This window comes from Macaca nemestrina, chromosome 12 (genome assembly GCF_043159975.1).
Source record: "Macaca nemestrina isolate mMacNem1 chromosome 12, mMacNem.hap1, whole genome shotgun sequence".
NCBI classification, from domain to species: domain Eukaryota; kingdom Metazoa; phylum Chordata; class Mammalia; order Primates; family Cercopithecidae; genus Macaca; species Macaca nemestrina.
In genome coordinates this window covers 68,811,108-68,828,966 of record NC_092136.1, presented here as the reverse complement: position 1 = coordinate 68,828,966, position 17,859 = coordinate 68,811,108, and the positions used below count along the sequence as shown (strand labels likewise).

At 38.5% G+C, this 17,859-nt stretch overlaps 1 pseudogene; it reads right to left on the bottom strand.

Moving 5' to 3' along the window:
* Positions 1–5,643: 5,643 nt before the first annotated feature.
* On the bottom strand, positions 5,644–16,259 carry LOC139357525 (heterogeneous nuclear ribonucleoprotein A1-like; annotated as a pseudogene).
* Positions 16,260–17,859: the final 1,600 nt, after the last annotated feature.

Here is a 17,859-nt window from a genome sequence, read left to right as displayed (position 1 = left end):
TTTCTCAACAGATAACCTTTCATTTTACTTCACAGAGAAATTAGGAACCATTAGGTATGAAATTATATAAGACTGAAACATCAGTCTTACATGGGAAAATTATTATTTTACGATTACCAAATATATGACAGTAATTTGATGAAATTCATTTTGTTATTAAAGGGAATGCTGAAAATTTTAGACTTTCATTAGAACCATTTTAATTAATATCCCCAACTTCTAGAGGAGTTTACTCAGTATCCTTTAATGAATAACTAAGAATCTCATGTTTTCTGTTGGACCAGCTCTAGGCTCATGAATCACCTGGAGTTGTCCTTTGATTTTTGAAAATAAGTTGGGCAATCTGCTATTGATTACTATCACTTGAAATATTGGTTGGTGACATAAATTGGCATAGCAGCGATTATTGAGTTACATTCACCAAAGAATAGAAATATGTGCACAACAATATATGATTGTCCTTTATTCCATATTAAAACATTTTTCTAATTTTTTTAAAGAGCCAAGGCATTTTTCCTATTCACAAAGATCAACTTGACAAATAATATCTTTGATGTGATGTCTGAAGCTTTTAAAATGGAAGAAGTTATGTGTGTGAGCTCAGACTTCAAAGACAAGCAACCGAGAAGTCTAGATCAAGATCTAGCTACCCACAGAGGATAAGATTTGAGAAGTACCCGTAGAATCCCTGTCTTCTCTATCAAGAGCACTGATTCCCCAGACCACTTACTTAGGAGCATCTCTGATCTGGAGTCCTACTTCAAGTTAAAAGACTAGAGCACCCTCTTGAATAGACTCTATTAAAAGCCTGTGTCATTCAGGAGCCCCTGGATGCTGGCATTTTCATCATGCATGGTTCTGTGAATTAGATAATTACAGCTGCAAAATGTCACTGGGGAAGACTCAGAGAGCAAGGCACAGAGGTGGGCATTATTCCTGGGAAAGGGCACAAGAAGGCTGAAAGTTGGAGAAATCTTACAGGGGACCTGTGGGGAAATTCAGATTCAGAGACTTGAAATCCTGGGTAAAGGTTACACTCTGAAATAAAATTACTTACTTTACCTCCTGCCAACTTGGCTAGCCCACAATCTAGGTGGTTACAGTAACTTCTATGTGTCTGTATGTCCAAGTTCACCAGAATTGTTCTGCTTACTACCTGTGCAATCTAGCTCACACACTTCCATCCCTTCCTTCAACCACAGATGGGAGACTCCCACCGCGCTACAGGCAGGATGAGCCTGAGAGCGTTTATGGCTCCTAAGAAAGTCCCAACGGAGTGACCTCTGGGACTTGTTGCCTGCCCCTGTCTCCAGCTAAACAGCACACAGGGACAAGTGAGCAAAGAAGACAACAGTAAACTTCTTTTCTGTTTAACTGGCAGTAACATCTTGAGTGTCTGTGTACTGAGCAGTGAGCCCCATAGAGGTGCCTAGCATGCAATACTAAAGGAAGCAGTTGAAACCCTGAGAGTGAGTCCTTTGTTCCTTAAATGTTGCACTCTAGGCATTTCCCCTAATTCCAGCTCTGGAGGAAGCATTATTTAATTCTTCCCTCTTAGCATGTATCATCATCTCTGCCTGGACTACAGGGAAATTCTCAAACTCATTCTACTGTTTCTAAAACTTCATTTCAATTGCATCTTACTGCATTCCAATAGCAAGTCTACACAGAAGCCGGAATGCACTTTTCAATATGTCAATTTCATTCTGTCACACTCTCAAGTAAAATCCTCCATCAGCCCCCTCCCTCCCTTAGTCTTCAGGATAAGATTCAAGTTCTGAATCAGGAAGTACAAGCCTTGTTTACTTCTCCAAACAAATCTGACCTTCCGCTTCTTTTCTCTCAGTTTCGGCATATCTAGGGTGCTGTCCATACCAGGGTACATACAATTCCCCAAATCTCACAATATTCTCACTTAATCCTTCACATTTGAAATAATGTCTTCTCTGCCTACCATATTCCTATTCCTGTCATTTGCCTTGAGAATTTCTCTTTTTCCTTCAAAACACAGCTCCAGTACAAGGTTCTTGACCATCTTGCCCTCTTTCCTAATTACATAGTAACTTCTCTGTGCCCACACAGATCTTTGTGCTTTTTGAGGTTACGTATTATTTGTCACTCTGCAGTGGAATTGCCTCCTTCTGTGTGTATTTCCCTACTAATCCGTGATCTCCTTGAGGACAGTTAAAAAAAAAAAAAAAGCCTTAGTCATATCTGCATCCACAGTGCTTGTTACACAGTAGAATAAAATATAAAATTAAATTAAAACTTAAAAAAGGTCACTATGTAATGTACTAAATAATGTGCAAATTGCATTGCATATAACATTGCAATCAATCATCAAACCTGTGAGGTAGCATAGATCTTCATACACGCATGAGGAAACTGAATCTTGGAGTGGTTAAATAATTTTTCCAATTTCATCCACAGAGAACTGATGGAGTTGGTGTATGGCAGCCAGGAGTCTCTGGCCTTCAAGTCTTTTCTCGTAACCATCTATACTGTCCTGTAGATTGCCTCAACAAATGGTGGGTGGACAAATGCATACATACAAGAATAGCAAACTGGGACAGAGCAAGACTCTGTCTCAAAAATAATTTTTTTTTTAAAGTTAAATGTGAAACAGCAAAAACCTCATCCTTTGTCTACAGCCAAGTCTTCCTATCACCAGCCTTCTTTCTTTTCCCACCGGGGACCACTTAGCTATAGTGAGGTGTCCTCCTGTAGCTTTTCCCTATCAGTTGTGTGTCACCTGCACTGGATGGAGAATGACAAGACACTATTCAGCTGCTCTATCTGCACTGCTCCTATACCAAGTGGTGTGACTGACTGATGCCTCTTTGCACTTCCCATCCTTCAGAAATCCCTGTGAAGATTTTCAAAGAAATTTTACCTTGCTCCAGAACCATGGAAACTCTTTCTTCTCAGTTGTCTGTACAGACTTTTGGCATCTTTTAGGGTATAGAGAAATTACTTTTGTGTTTGTCCTGTGTTGGGGATGTTTACATTAATTTTGCCAAAAACTTGGGATGCTAGGCTAACAGCAAGCCTTGGAATTGAATTTACAACTACATAGATATTGAGAGAACGCCAGAGGGATTTACCTAACTTCAGAAGTGTGGAGACATTTCTGGGTTGTGAAGCTTGTGAGAATGGTCTTATTTTTTTCTGGAATATTTATACCCTGTTAATGTCTAAGGAAACATTCTGAGAAGGAGGGAGGTGTGTGTGTAGGGGTGGGTCTAGGGAATAGTCTTTCTGGCTTTTGTAAGCAAAGAAAATACATATTTCTTCATTCTTTGCTTATAATGCAAATATAGCAAGCTATCGTACATTTGACCTGGCCTGCATTGCATTGTCTCAGGAGTAAGAATCAGCTGTGGGGGACCATACAGTTATTATTTTCTTTTTAAGTGAATAATAACAATGTCTCTGGTCCAGAATAATTTGTATGTTCCTTCAAGATGAAATTGATAAAATGAATCTTTAAAACACAATATAATTCAGTGCAAACTTCTAATGTAAATGATCTTCAACTTTCACATAATGCAACCCTGTATATTTTGAGTGACCATTGTCTCTATGCTAATTCCTATCTCTTCTTCCCACTCTCCTTTCTTCTTTACTCCCTATAGTAATACAAAGCTATATACTTAAAAAGTTATATCTAAATCACAATAAAATAATGTGTTATCATACTACTCTCAAAAATACGATCAAGTTTAGGAATATGAAAGGTCATTGGGGTAAAACTAACCAAGGGGACATAAAAATCAGAGTTCAAAAGAAAAGAGCCAGTGAAGTGGTTGAAGCTCAAGTGCAGCCTTACAAGGCCTGCAGTCATGGCCTGAGCCACACTCAGACTTGTGAATTGGGCTTCAAGAGGACTATGGCCAGTGGTAAGCTGATGAATGCTTAACAGCCAATTTTTGGGGCTTGCTTGTAGAGTGGCTGATTGAGAAAATGTAGATATTTCCACTATAGCTGACTTCAAACTACCAATTTGATGTTGACCTGCTTGCAAAATTCCTGAAAGTTAACATGACTCTCATGAGCCAGTGGGAGCAGCCTCTAGCACATGACTCTTGTGATTTTAGTTAGACCTGACACACTGGGATTAGAATGATGTAACTCAAAAAGGATGTGACAGTGAAGTCTCTGGACTACAGAAATCCTGACTCATTCTGAGGTAGAATAGTGAGTAGGTGAGAACAAAAATTTTGGAATGAAGTTGACTTATTGTCTATATATCATCATATATTTCTTGCATAATAATGAGCATCTTGTTTAACTTTTATTAAGGTAAGATTCACATGACATACAATTCTCCACTTTAAAGTATGTAATTTAGTAGCTTTTAGTACATTTCTAATGTTGTGTAAACATCACCAAAGTCTAATTTCAGACCTTTTTATCACCCCAAAAAGAAACCCCATATTCACTAACTAGTCACTGTCCACTTCCTTTTCCTCCATTAACATAGTTCCTGTCTCTACAAATTTATCTCTTCTAGACATTTAATGTAAATGAAATTACACAATATGTCAGCCATTTGTGTCTGGTGTCTTTCACTTAAAATATTTTCAAAATTCATTCATATTTCAACATGTATTGAAACTTTATTCGTTTTTGTGGCTGAATATATTTTATTGTATAGTTATACCACATTTATCAGTTGATATACATTTTATTTATTTTTACTTCTATTTTTGCTACTATGAATAATGGTTTTATAAGCAACCATTTACAAGTTTTTATTTGAACACCTGTCTCAGTTCTCTTGGGTATATACCTAGGAGTAGAATTTCTAGGTCAAATGGTAATTCTACATTTAACTTTTTGAGGAACACCCAAACTGTTTTCCACAGAGGCTGCACCATTTTACATTCCCACTACCAACAGGGTTCTAATTTCTCCATGTCCTCACTTGTTATTTTCCTTTTCATATATATATGTGTATATATACATATATATATGAAAAATATATATAATCACTGTCCTAGTGGATGTGAAGTAGGACAAAGTATTTTATGCAAAAGGGTTTTATGCAAAAGGGTTACAAAATCGTTTCCCCTTCTCCTCCTTGTTACCCAAGTTCAAGCTAAGCTTCATTTTCCAGAGGGAATAGCATGTATAAAGGTCCAAGTGGAAAGAAAACACACTTTGTTTGAAAAACTAAAAGAAATATGGTATGATTGTAACATAAGGGCATGTAAAAGTAAGAGAAAAGAAGGAGGTTGGGGCTAGTGGACACCAAGCAATGACTGGTTGGCATCGTCATACCATAAAAGGCTTTGAAAACATACATGTTAGGAAATTTGGATTTTATTCAAAGCAAATAGATCTACTGTTGAATTATTTAAAGTAGAAGAGTGAGTTGATCTAGGTTTGAGTTTAGTAAGACCATGATATTTTCTGAGTAGCAAATGGATGGGAGAGAAAAAAAGATTGGAGGTAACAAATTCCTAAATTACAGTATTGAAAAGCTTGGGAGGGAGGGACAATGGTGATCACATTTTAATGTGAAATGTGTGGAAAAATTCAAAGCATATTTAGAAGACATCATAAATAATAAACATATGTTTAAATAATTAAAAATTAAAGAAATTAAATGATATAAGAAAAACAGATGTTGACATGGAAAACTAGTTAAATTTTGTACTGTTTAATAAGAGAGAATTCAAGATGATTTGTGGATCATGAAGCAAGTAAGGAGAGAAGATGGTAATTTTTATTTGAACATGTTGATTTTGAAGTTTCAGTGGGAAACCTGAGTAGACATCAAATAGGAAGTTGGCTTTATGGGGCAGATAAGGAATTTGATGTAGAGCTTTAGACCTGGGAATTTTCAGCATAAAGATGGTTACTGAATTTATGAGCTTGCTATATCTTAAACAGACTGAGCCTTACAAGTCTATAAATTAGTTTTTTTCTTTATTTGAAAAAGAGAAAATTGAAAAAAGATGAAAGGACTAAAAGAAGGGTAAAAGTTTCTGCATTTATTTATAATTTGAAATAAGCAATGCTTCATTTTAGGCCATAGAATGAGTGCTTCCCATATTTATGTTTTTGATGGTAGAAAATTAGAATGCTTCCATTTGATGCCTATTATTTTCTTGCAACTTGAATAATCCTTATCTCTCTTATCTCCTAATTCCTTTAATTGCACTAATGAGTTTCTCCAACAGCGCTGAAATCTTAAAATTCATAAAAATTGGATCTCTTATTGGAAGACTTTCTGCTAGTAATTTACATAAGAATTCTTTTAAATTTTTCATAGCCCATTTCTCCATATTCTCATCCTCATATCACTGCATCCCTTTAAGAAAGAATAAAAGTATGACCTTGTTTCCAATCTGCTTTGTTTTTATTCCATAACTATGGAATTGAGTACAAGAGGGATTGCTCTATAGAGGCCCAAAAACATGATGTAAAAAGTGCAAGAGATATTTTGGCAAAAGTAATGAGTAAGGGCAGAAAGCACGGTTGGTGTGTAAAATATGAGAATGACACTGACATGAGAACCACAGGTACTTAGGGCCTTCAGAAGGGCATCATTTGATGGAAGGTGGAAAACAGCATGAAGGGTGAGGGTGTAGGAAATATCAGTGAGGGTCAGATCTGAGATAATAGTCATTACCAATATAGTAAAGTCATACCAGATATTGATGGAGATATCAGCACAGGAAAGCAGGGCCACACCTATGTGCTCACAGTATGTGTTAGAACTAATGTGTGTTCTGCAGAAGGGCAAACACTTCCCCAAGAAATCAATGGGCAAAGTGTTATTAAACCTCCAGTCAATGCTCACCACAATCTTGCCAAGTGTCTGAGGTGTCAAGTCACTGGTATATCTCAAAGGGAAACCAATGGCCATGTAATGATCAAATGCCACACCCAACAAGATGGCCAAGTCCAGAAAAAAATCTGAAGTGAAGTAGACCAAAATAAAACCTGGTGAAGCATCCAGGAAATATTATTTCCTGAGCCTTCTACTAGAATATCCCTAATGTTTTGGGGAAATGCGTGATGTATAATATGAGGTTTACAGAGACCAGTATAGAGAGGAAGAAAAACACGGGTTCATGGAGGTTGTGTTCCATGGTGGTAAGGTACAGAAGGATGCCATTCCCTGCAAGGGAGACAAGGTAAAGGAGAGAATTTCCATCCAGATGCAGAACTGCTCCAGCCCTGGGATCCCCAACAGAATGAAGAGTCCTGGATTAAAGCTACTTAAATTCAATGTGGCCATCATGGTGATTGCCATTTGCTGAGGACAGAATGTCACATTTGATTCTGAGACTGACTGGCCTTGAATCCATTTAAGTCTCTTTTATAACTTGAATCCCTTTGCCTTCATCATGTAACAAACACTAAGAAAAACACAATCTATCTCTTGTCATAATTTATCTTTTATCAAAGGCTTTACATCATTTATCAAAGGCTGACAAAAGGTATTAATTAAACCCACAATTTCCTGCCTATAGCCATTACCATAACCACCTTGTTAGTATATCAGGACCATGTCCCACCAGACCCATAACCTGAGATAATACTGGCCCTTTGTTGTCAACTAAAATTCCAGGACTGTTTTTCTCTCATCAACGAATTCAGTCTGAGATTTCTCAAGGATGTAATCGGAGGGTTGACTATGACTCTTCCTCCTCCTTCAAACCCGATGTTTTATTTTCCTACTTCTGTGATTTTTCTTTTGGAACCCTTCTTTTATCTGCCTACTCCATTTCTTCACCACTGCCTCACCTGAACCTATCCTGATTATTAATTGGAGCTGTAGAATGAGAATGCTGATTCTTATTCTGGTTGTGTCAATATTTTGCAAACCTTTACCTAATTGTGCTACCTTATTTGTCCCTGAAAACAGGAAACTATCAAGTCACTCATAATCTTGTGTAAAAGCACATAACTATTCCCTTTATGCCTACAGAATACATTTTACTTCCTTGCTCAGCAGGCATATATCTTTCCTGTATTATATGGGTTCTACCGATATGAATGTGTCTAAAATTCTCCCCTAAAGCATACTTATTTATATAGGACTTCATATATTCTCCATCATTCTTACATCTCACTGCTTATATTTTACTCCAAAAGTGCAATCTTACCTTCTCTCAATGTCTACATTCTACCCATTATTTATGATTCTTGAAAGTGCTAACGTCCTCTGAAAACCTTCTCCAGGATTACTTAATCACATTTTGAAAAGGACTGACATAACTGTGGGAATCCAGAAGTTCACGTGCTTGTGAAGAGCTGTGAGGAGGCCCTATTCTCTCACTTCTTGCTGACCTTAATACACTGCAAAAGCAGGAAGTGGAGGCAAAGAAAGGGTCGTCAACTGCACTGCTAAGTGTTTAATGTGTGCCTCAAAATGCCAATGAAGCCCTTCAGCAACCTGGGAGATTTATTGTTCACAAATATTTAAGAAAATCTCTGTCCGCTCATTAGCTGACCACTAAGATAACTGAGTAGAAAATTCGGTGGCTGTACACGACAAACAATAAAACCTTTACAGAAATAGTACCAAAAGTATCACTTAAAAAAGAAAAACTTACAATAATTAACAACAACAGCAAATCTTGGGAATGGAGGAGAATCTACTTTCCAGGGTTATCACTTTATATTATTTAAATTTTCCAGTTTTAACAAAAAAAAAATTATGAGACATTCAAAGATATAAGACATATGACCTATACACAGGAAAAAAAAAAAGTCAACAAAATCTGTCCTTGAGAAAACCCAGATGTTTTTATACAAAGACTAAATGAGCTGGTTTAAATATATTCAAAAAGTTAAAGGAAATCATGACTATACAACTAAAGGAAAATATGAGAAAAACATCACACTAAATATTAAATGTCAACAAACAGAATTTATAAAAAGAAACCAAACAGACATTCTGGTGTTAAAAATTGTAAAAACTGAAGGGTGGATGGCAAGATGGCCGAATAGTAACAGCTCTGGTTTGCAGCTCCCAGCGAGATCAATGTAGAAGGCAGGTGATTTCTGCATTTCTAACTGAGGCACCCGGCTCATCTCATTGGAACTGGTTAAACAGTGGGTGCATCCCACAGAGGGAAAACCGAAGCAGGGTAGGGCGTCACCTCATCCAGGAAGCACAAGGAGTTGATGAACTCCCTCCCCTAGCCAAGGGAAGCTGTGAGGGACTGTGCCGTGAGGAACAGTGCATTTCACCCCAGATACTATGCTTTTCCCACAGTTTTCACAACCCGCAGACCAGGAGATTCCCTTGGGTACCTACACCACCAGGGCCCCGGGTTTCTAGCACAAAACTGGGTGGCCAGTTGGGCAGACACTGAGCTAGCTGCAGGAAGATATGAAATGATATGAACAGACACTTCTCAAAAGAAGACATGCAGCCAACACACATATGAAAAAAAGCTCATCAACCCTGGTCATTAGAGAAATGCAAATCAAAACCACAATGAGATACCATCCCACGCCAGTTAGAATGGTGATCATTAAAAAGGAAACAACAGATGCTGGAGAGGATGTGGAGAAATAGGAATGCTTTTACACTGTTGGTGGGAGTGTAAATTTGTTCAACCACTGTGCAAGACAATGTGGCACTTCCTCAAGGATCTAGAACCAGAAATACCATTTGACCCAGCAATCCCATTACTGAGTATAACCCCAAAGGATTATGAATCATGCTGCTATAAAGACACATGCACACGTATGTTTGTTGCAGCACTGTTCACAATAGCAAAGACTTGGAACTGACCCAAATGCCCATCAATGAGAGACTGGATAAAGAAATTGTGACACATATACACCATGGAATACTATGCAGCCATATAAAAGAATGAGTTCAAGTCCTTTGCAGGAACATGGATGAAGCTGGAAACCATCATTCTGAGCAAACTAACACAGGAACAGAAAGTGAGACACCACATGTTTTCACTCATAAGTGGGAGTTGAACAATGAGAACACATGGACACAGGGAGGGAAACATCACAAACCAGGGCCTGTTGCGGGGTTGGGGGCTACGGGAAAGACAACATTAGGAGAAATACTTAATGTAGATGATGGGTTGATGGGTGCAGCAAACCACCATGGCACGTCTATACCTATGTAACAAACCTGTACGTTCTGCACATGTATCCTAGAACTTCAAGTATAATGACAAAAAAAAAAAAAAAGGAAATGCTTAAACAAAACAAAATTACATGACAAGAAAAAATATGTATGTTTCAAGGTGACTATAATTTTTTGTTTTTAATTATAGGTCGAGCACTGTGGCTCATGCCTGTAATCCCAGCACTTTGAGAGGCTGAGGGGAGCAGATTGCCTGAGTTCAGGAGTTCGTAACCAGCCTTGGCAACACGGTGAGACCCCGTCTTTACTTAAATACAAAAAATTAGCGTGGTGTGGCTTTGTGTGCCTGTAGTCCCAGCTACTCAGGAGGCTGAGGCAGAAGAATTGCTTGAACCCAGGAGGTGGAGGTTGCAGGGAGTCAAGATCATGCCACTGCACTTCAGCCTAGGTGACAGAGTGAGACTCCGTATGCAAAAAAAAAAAAAAAATTACAAAAACTAAAATTAAAAATTCACTAAAGGAATTCAAAGGCAGATTTAAGCAATCAAGAGAAAGAATCTGCAAACAAAGATAAGCTTATTTAGGTTATCCAGTATGAAGAATTGAAAGAAAAAGACAAAATATAAACAGAGACTCAGAAACATTTGGGACATACCCAAGTATACCACCATATTCATAGTGAGAGTCCTAGAAAGGGGGGACAAGAGACAAAGATGTAGAAAGAATATTGGAAAACTAATGGCAAAAAACTTCCTAAATTTGATTTTTTTTAATATGACTCTACACATTCAAGAAGCTCAAAGAACTCCACGTAGGATAAACTAAGATATCCATATCATAATAATGAAAATATTGAAAGCCAAAATCAAAAAGAAAATCATGAAAGCATCAAGAGAAAAGTGAGTTTGTTCCAAAACTTCTGAGCACATTTTCTTTAGAATAATTTTTATATGAAAATGCTCTCAAATAGTTCCTATTCTTCCTAAAATATTTATCTTAATTGCCTTAGTACCAGAGCTGGCACATAGTAAGTACTCAGGCATGGCAGTATTCACTTTCCATCTCAAAGAAGTAAAGCATTTACATAAAATGTGTCACTTCTTTGGTAAAAAATAAAAAACATAGACTAAAAAAAGTTGATAGCCTCATAATTCTTTGACTTTTGCTAGTTTGGTGGGAATATATATTCTATTTCTAGTGAGGTTGAAAATTTTTCCAAACATAGCTGTTTTATTATCATTTTTATTATATTTTATAATTTCTACTTATTTCCAGTCTTTTTAAAGACATTTATTCAGCATCACAATCAGACTATTACATTGAGAATTCAACAGCATGGGTACAAAAAAAAATTAAAAATCTACATTATAACCCTGTGTTGGAATGCTTTACACTTTCCACAGAACAGAAACTAAAACAACCTGTTATACAATTCGTCATAAATACAGTCCTTGAGTTTTTTTGCCCGTAAACATGAGTACTTGTCTAAAACATGTCTTCTTTGTAGCAGGTAGGCCCTGCCACCACTGTGCTTGGCTGAGTTCACAAATCTGTTGTAACCTGTAGCTTCCCTGTCGCTTCTCTTGCTCTCCTCTTCTGCTAAGCTTTGTTTCCTAATCAAAATCTTCTGCCACTGCCATAGCTACTGCTGCTGCTGGAACCACCATAGCCACTTTGGTTTCGTGGTTTGGCAAAGTATTGGCCTCCACCACCATAGGGGCCAGAGCTTCTGCCTCCAAAATTTCCTCCCTTCATGGGTCTGAAATTTGAAGACTGATTGTTGTAATTCCCGAAATCATTGTAACTTCCACCACCTCCCAAATTGCTTTCATCATTACCAAATCCATTATAGCCATCCCCACTGCCACCATATCCACCACCACCATGGCTGCCAACAAAGCCACCATAACCACTGAAGTTTCCTCCATGACCAAAGTTGTCATTCCCACCAAAACCACCTCCATGACCACCAACAAAGCTTCCAGAACCACTTCAACCTCTTTGGCTGGCTGAAGCACTAGCTACCTCTTGCTTTCACAGGGCTTTCCTAACTTCACCGTTGTGGCCATTCACAGGATGGTATTTTTGAATGACAATCATATCCACAGAGTCATGGTCATCAAAGGTTACAAAGGCAAAGCCCCTTTTCTTGCCACTGCCTCAGTCAGTCGTGATTTCAATCACTTCAATTTTTCCATACTGTTCAAAATAATCTCTTAGGTGATGTTCTTCAGTGTCTTCTTTAATGCCACCAACAAATATCTTTTTCACAGTTAAGTGGGTCTTTGAGAATCTTCTCTTGAGACAGCTCTCTTTGGTTCCACAGTTCTTCCATCCACCTTGTGTAGCCTTGCATTCATGACTGCATCCACCTCCTCCACAGCGGCACATGTGACAAACCCAAAGCCCCCAAAGCGCTTGGTGTTTGGGTCTTTCGTTACCACACAATCCATGAGTGTTCCCCATTGCTCAAAACGGCTCCTTCCTCAGTCTCTCATTGGTTGTTTCAAAGTTCAACTCTCCAATGAAGAGCTTCCTCAGCTGTTCGGGCTCTTTAGGAGACTCTGACTTAGACATCAGGGCAGGGAGAAGAGAGACTTTAACGATGCTTCTTCGGTGGCATCCACGGGCAGGAAGGCATTTCCATTTTTTTTTTAATTTTTTTTTTTTTTAGACAGAGTTTCACTCTTGTTGCCCAGGCTGGATTGCGATGGCATGATCTCCGCTCACCGCAACCTCTGCCTCCCGGGTTCAAGCCATTCTCCTGCCTCAGCCTCCCAAGTAGCTGGGATTACAGGCACCCATAACCACGCCTGGCTAATTTTGTATTTTTAGTAGAGTGGGAGTTTCTCCATGTTGGTCAGGCTGGTCTCGAACTCCCGACCTCAGGTGATCCACCTGCCTTGGCCTCCCAAAGTGCTGGGATTACAGGAGGCATTTCCATTATTCTTATACCTATTAGTAAATCAGCAACACCTTATTTAAAAGAGAGAGAGGAAAGAGAGAAGTGACTCATTATGTGCAAGGGATCCTGAATAAGATTAGTGCTTATTCAGGTAGGGGGATGACATATTTAAAATGCTGAAAGAAAATAAATTGCCAGCAAGAACTCCATATCTGGCAAAATTATCCTTCAAATAGAAGATAATCTTCAAAAGAAGACACTCAACAAACTAGTATAGAATGAAACTCTCAGAACCTGGTAAAGGTCATCTATGAAAAATTCACAGCTCAATTAAAAGAAAATAAAAGGCACCAAAAATTAAAAGTTGTAAGTAAGATTATCTCTAATCACAGATGGCATGATCTTATACATAGAAAGTGCTGGCCAGGTGCGTTGGCTCACGCCTGTAATCCCAGCACTTTGGGAGGCTGAGGCAGGCAGATCACGAGGTCAGGAGATCGAGACCATCCTGGCTAACACGGTGAAATCCCGTCTTTACTAAAAATACAAAAAATTAGCTGGGCGTGGTGGCGGGCACCTGTAGTTCCAGCTACTCGGGAGGCTGAGGCAGGAGAATGATGTGAACCTGGGAGGTGGGAGGTGGTGTTTGCAGTGAACCGAGATTGTGCCACTGCACTCCAGCCTGGGCAACAGAGAGAGACTGCATCTCAAAAAAAAAAAAAAAAAAAAAACAGAAAGTGCTAAATGAGACACTTAAAAAACACTATTAGAACTAATAAATGAGTCCAAAATGTTGCAGATCAATATATAATAATCAAAGTCAATATACAAAACAAAGAGCAAAAATTATAAAACTACAAGAAAACATAAGGGGAGAACATTGTGACCTTGGATTTGGCAAAGTATTCTTAGATATGACACCAAAAACATGAGCAACAAAAGAAAATATAGATAAATTGTACTTCATCAAAATTAAAAAATAAATTGTTCTTCAAGGGACACCACTAAGAAAGTGAAAAAAATGACACTCAGAATGAAAAAAAAATTGCCAATCATATATTTGAGAAGGGTCATATATCTAGAATTAATAAGCAACCTTTGCCATCTTTGCAATTCTATAATAAAAAGTCAAATATCGCAAATAAGCAAAAAATGTTCATAGATATTTCTCAAAGCAGGTATGAAAATGGCAATGAACCCATAAGCAAATAATCAAAGAAATGCAAATCAAAACCACAATGAGAGATCACCTCACACTTACTAAGATATCTAGATTTAAAGTTTCAGGTAACAGCAAGTGTTGGCGAGGATGTGGAGAAATTATAATCCTCATACACCATTGGTGGAAAAGCAAAATGGTACAACCACTTTGAAAAACAGTCTAGCATTTCTCAAACAATTAAACTCAATTAGAGTTAACATATAATCCAGCAATTCCACTTCTAGATATAAATCCAGGAGAAATAAAGACTTATCCACACAGAAACTGGCACACAAATGTTTTATGGCATCACAATTTATAATAGCACCCCCCAAATGAAAATAAACCAAATGTTCCTCAATCCAAGGGTGGATAAATAAAATGCATTATATCCATGCAATCAGATATTTGGCCATACAAAAGAATGAAGTATTGACACATGCTACAAAATAGGTGAACACTGAAAACAGTTGCTGAGAAAGAAACTACATTGAAAGATCACAATTTTGTGATTTGATTTATATGAAATGTCCAGAATAGGAAAATCTGTAAAGACAGACAATGGATTAGTGGTTTCCGAAGGCCAATGCGGAGGGAAATATGTGGTGTGACTGCTAATGAGCAGGGAGATTCTCCTTGGGGTATAAAAAATGTTCTGGAATTAGTAGTAATAGTTGAAAAACCTAGTGAATAAGCCAGAAGCCACTGAATTTTACACTTTAAAAAAGTAAATTTTATGGTGAGTGAATTATATCTCAATTAAAAAAAGAAAGAAAGAAAGAAAGAAAAACTAAGTTAAGCCTGGCCCAGAAAAAGAAGTCATCTTAATTTTGAAAGGTTCTGAGACAGATTGATACAATTTATTGTACCCTGAATATTAGTCTTTACTATTTCTGTCATGGTACTAGTGTTATTATTTTCTTCTTACCCCTTAATCTATATTCTTGAAAGCATTGCCATTGTCATTTATTTCATCCTTAAAGTCCTTTTACATTCATTGTTTCAATTAAGCAGTCACAATAACCTTACATACTCTCTCTCGTACTAACTACAATTTGATACTCTGTAAAGCCTCCCCTAGCTATACCAGATGAATTATTTATCTGGATTCTGGACTCACAGCAAGTTGTACTCACTGCTGTATTGCAATTAATGATAACTGTTCATGGTAAGGAGACATGATTTCTTCATCTATTGACCTCAAATGCTGACCCAAGGAAGGGATCAATCAGGCATTGTCAAATGTTTGAGTGAGCAAGACAGGGGTATAATCCCTGTACATCCCTCCCTTTAGAATAATATATGAATGTAATAGATGTTTAGGGGCAGTGGAGGGGTAAAGGAAAAGCTCTAAGGTAAAAAAGAAACCTGGGTTTTCAGACAGACACAAAGAAGGTGATAAATTTAAAAACCCTAAGAGAAAAAGACTTTACGAAGGACACTAGGAAGAGAGAAAAAAAGGTGGAATTGAAGACATGGAAAACAACTAGTATTGGAACAGTAAATGCAAAAACAAATTTAATGAACACTCTCAGGCCAAGAGCCTCTGAGTTGTTGCTGAGCCCTTCCCTTCTTCAGATATGAAGAGTGTCTATCAATAATCTCTTCCATCTGGCTCTATACCAAAGCGTATACCATGTGGCTTGGATCCTTGTGTTGAATGGGAGAGCGAAATGGGCCCTGATGGCAGGGGAGGAAATTAGAGCTGAGAAAGGGAAAGATATACAGAGGTAGGAGAATCCCTGCTCCCAGAGGACAGGAGGGAATAAATACTGTATGAGACAAGACCTGAGATTTGATTCTATATGTTAAGGAAGCCAGCGCTGTGTATGAATTGTGGAATTGAGAAGCTGTGAATCTGAGCAGGTGACATCAGGGAGGTAAGTCTGGGTCAGATATTTTTAGGATGAAGAGGAAGTATTGATACGGAGGAATAGGATGAGAAATTGGCAATGTTCAAAGAGGGACAGAGAGAATAATGGGCAAGGGTAGCTGGAATGAATTGTGTTTTCCTGAGGGGTGGAGTGGAAGAAGGGCAGTTTGGAGGGTCACTTTCTAGGTAAGGTTGGAGAGACTGGAAGAGTAAATAATCCTTGGCTCTCAAGGAGGATGCAAGAATCATAAATTACAGATAGATTATATCCTCGGACATTGAGGAACAGTGGAAACGAAACTACAGCATATGGGAGATCATGCATAAGGGATAAATGGGTCAAGTTCCTGGACAGAAGAGTCAGGTAAAGGATTTAAAAACAGGTGGTAGAAATGTACTAAAATGGTAGAAGGGATAATTTCTCCCATTAAAAAAAAAAGGAAGATAATTAGAGTTATGAAGGAGGATTGCCAGAGTACAGAGAAAAGAAGATAAAGGAATGTTTGCTTGATGGTCTAGATTTCTCTGTTATTGCAGAGATCAGCCCATCTGCTGTACTGGGTCTTGGAGGAGAGGAAGGAAGAGAAGGTTTGGAACCAACATTCATATTTTGGGAACCTGATAAGGCATAAGTCAACAGATGACAAAAAAATTCTAATAGAAACTGCCTAGATTTGTAATAGATCATATATATGAATTTATCAAACAAAAATATACTGCCTAAGAATGAAAACCAGGGGCCGGGCGCGGTGGCTCAAGCCTGTAATCCCAGCACTTTGGGAGGCCGAGACGGGTGGATCACGAGGTCAGGAGATCGAGACTATCCTGGCTAACACAGTGAAACCCCGTCTCTACTAAAAAATACAAAAAAAAAAAAAAAACTAGCCGGGCGAGGTGGCGGGCGCCTGTAGTCCCAGCTACTCGGGAGGCTGAGGCAGGAGAATGGCGTGAACCCGGGAGGCGGAGCTTGCAGTGAGCTGAGATCCGGCCACTGCACTCCAGCCTGGGCGACAGAGCGAGACTCCGTCTCAAAAAAAAAAAAAAAAAAAAAAAGAATGAAAACCAGGAATATGGCCGGGCGCGGTGGCTCAAGCCTGTAATCCCAGCACTTTGGGAGGCCGAGGCGGGCGGATCACAAGGTCAGGAGATCGAGACCACAGTGAAACCCCGTCTCTACTAAAAATACAAAAAATTAGCCGGGCGCGGTGGCGGGCGCCTGTAGTCCCAGCTACTCAGGAGGCTGAGGCAGGAGAATGGCGGGAACCCGGGAGGTGGAGCTTGCAGTGAGCCGAGATCGCGCCACTGCACTCCAGCCTGGGCAACAGCGTGAGACTCCGTCTCAAAAAAAAAAAAAAAAAAAAAAGAAAACCAGGAATATGAGCCAGGATAAGGAATTGTTAGTGACTGGGGGCATTAAATGTGGTCAGTATTATTCAAGTTTCTAACCAAGGAACTCAGACTTGCGGAGTTGAAGCCTAAAACCAAGCGAAAGTAAATAAAATCTGCTTCCATTCTTACAGTTAATATATTTAATTTTGTGTTTAACTTTGAATAGTCTATCTCTGAACTGATTCTACTCTAAAAGATGTAAATTTCCATGGTGGCCGAGAGATGTTTAATTGGAAAATATACATTAGAAAAGACAAGAGATTCCAAAGATAACTGAAGGAGGCACTCGTGGACAAGGGGATTAAGTATACATGGAGTGGAAGGCTTTTTTAAAGAGCTGCCAGATGGACACTTAAAGAAGAGTTGCTCAGTTTTGAGGTGTGAAGACTTTAGTGGATGCCTGAATTGGAATG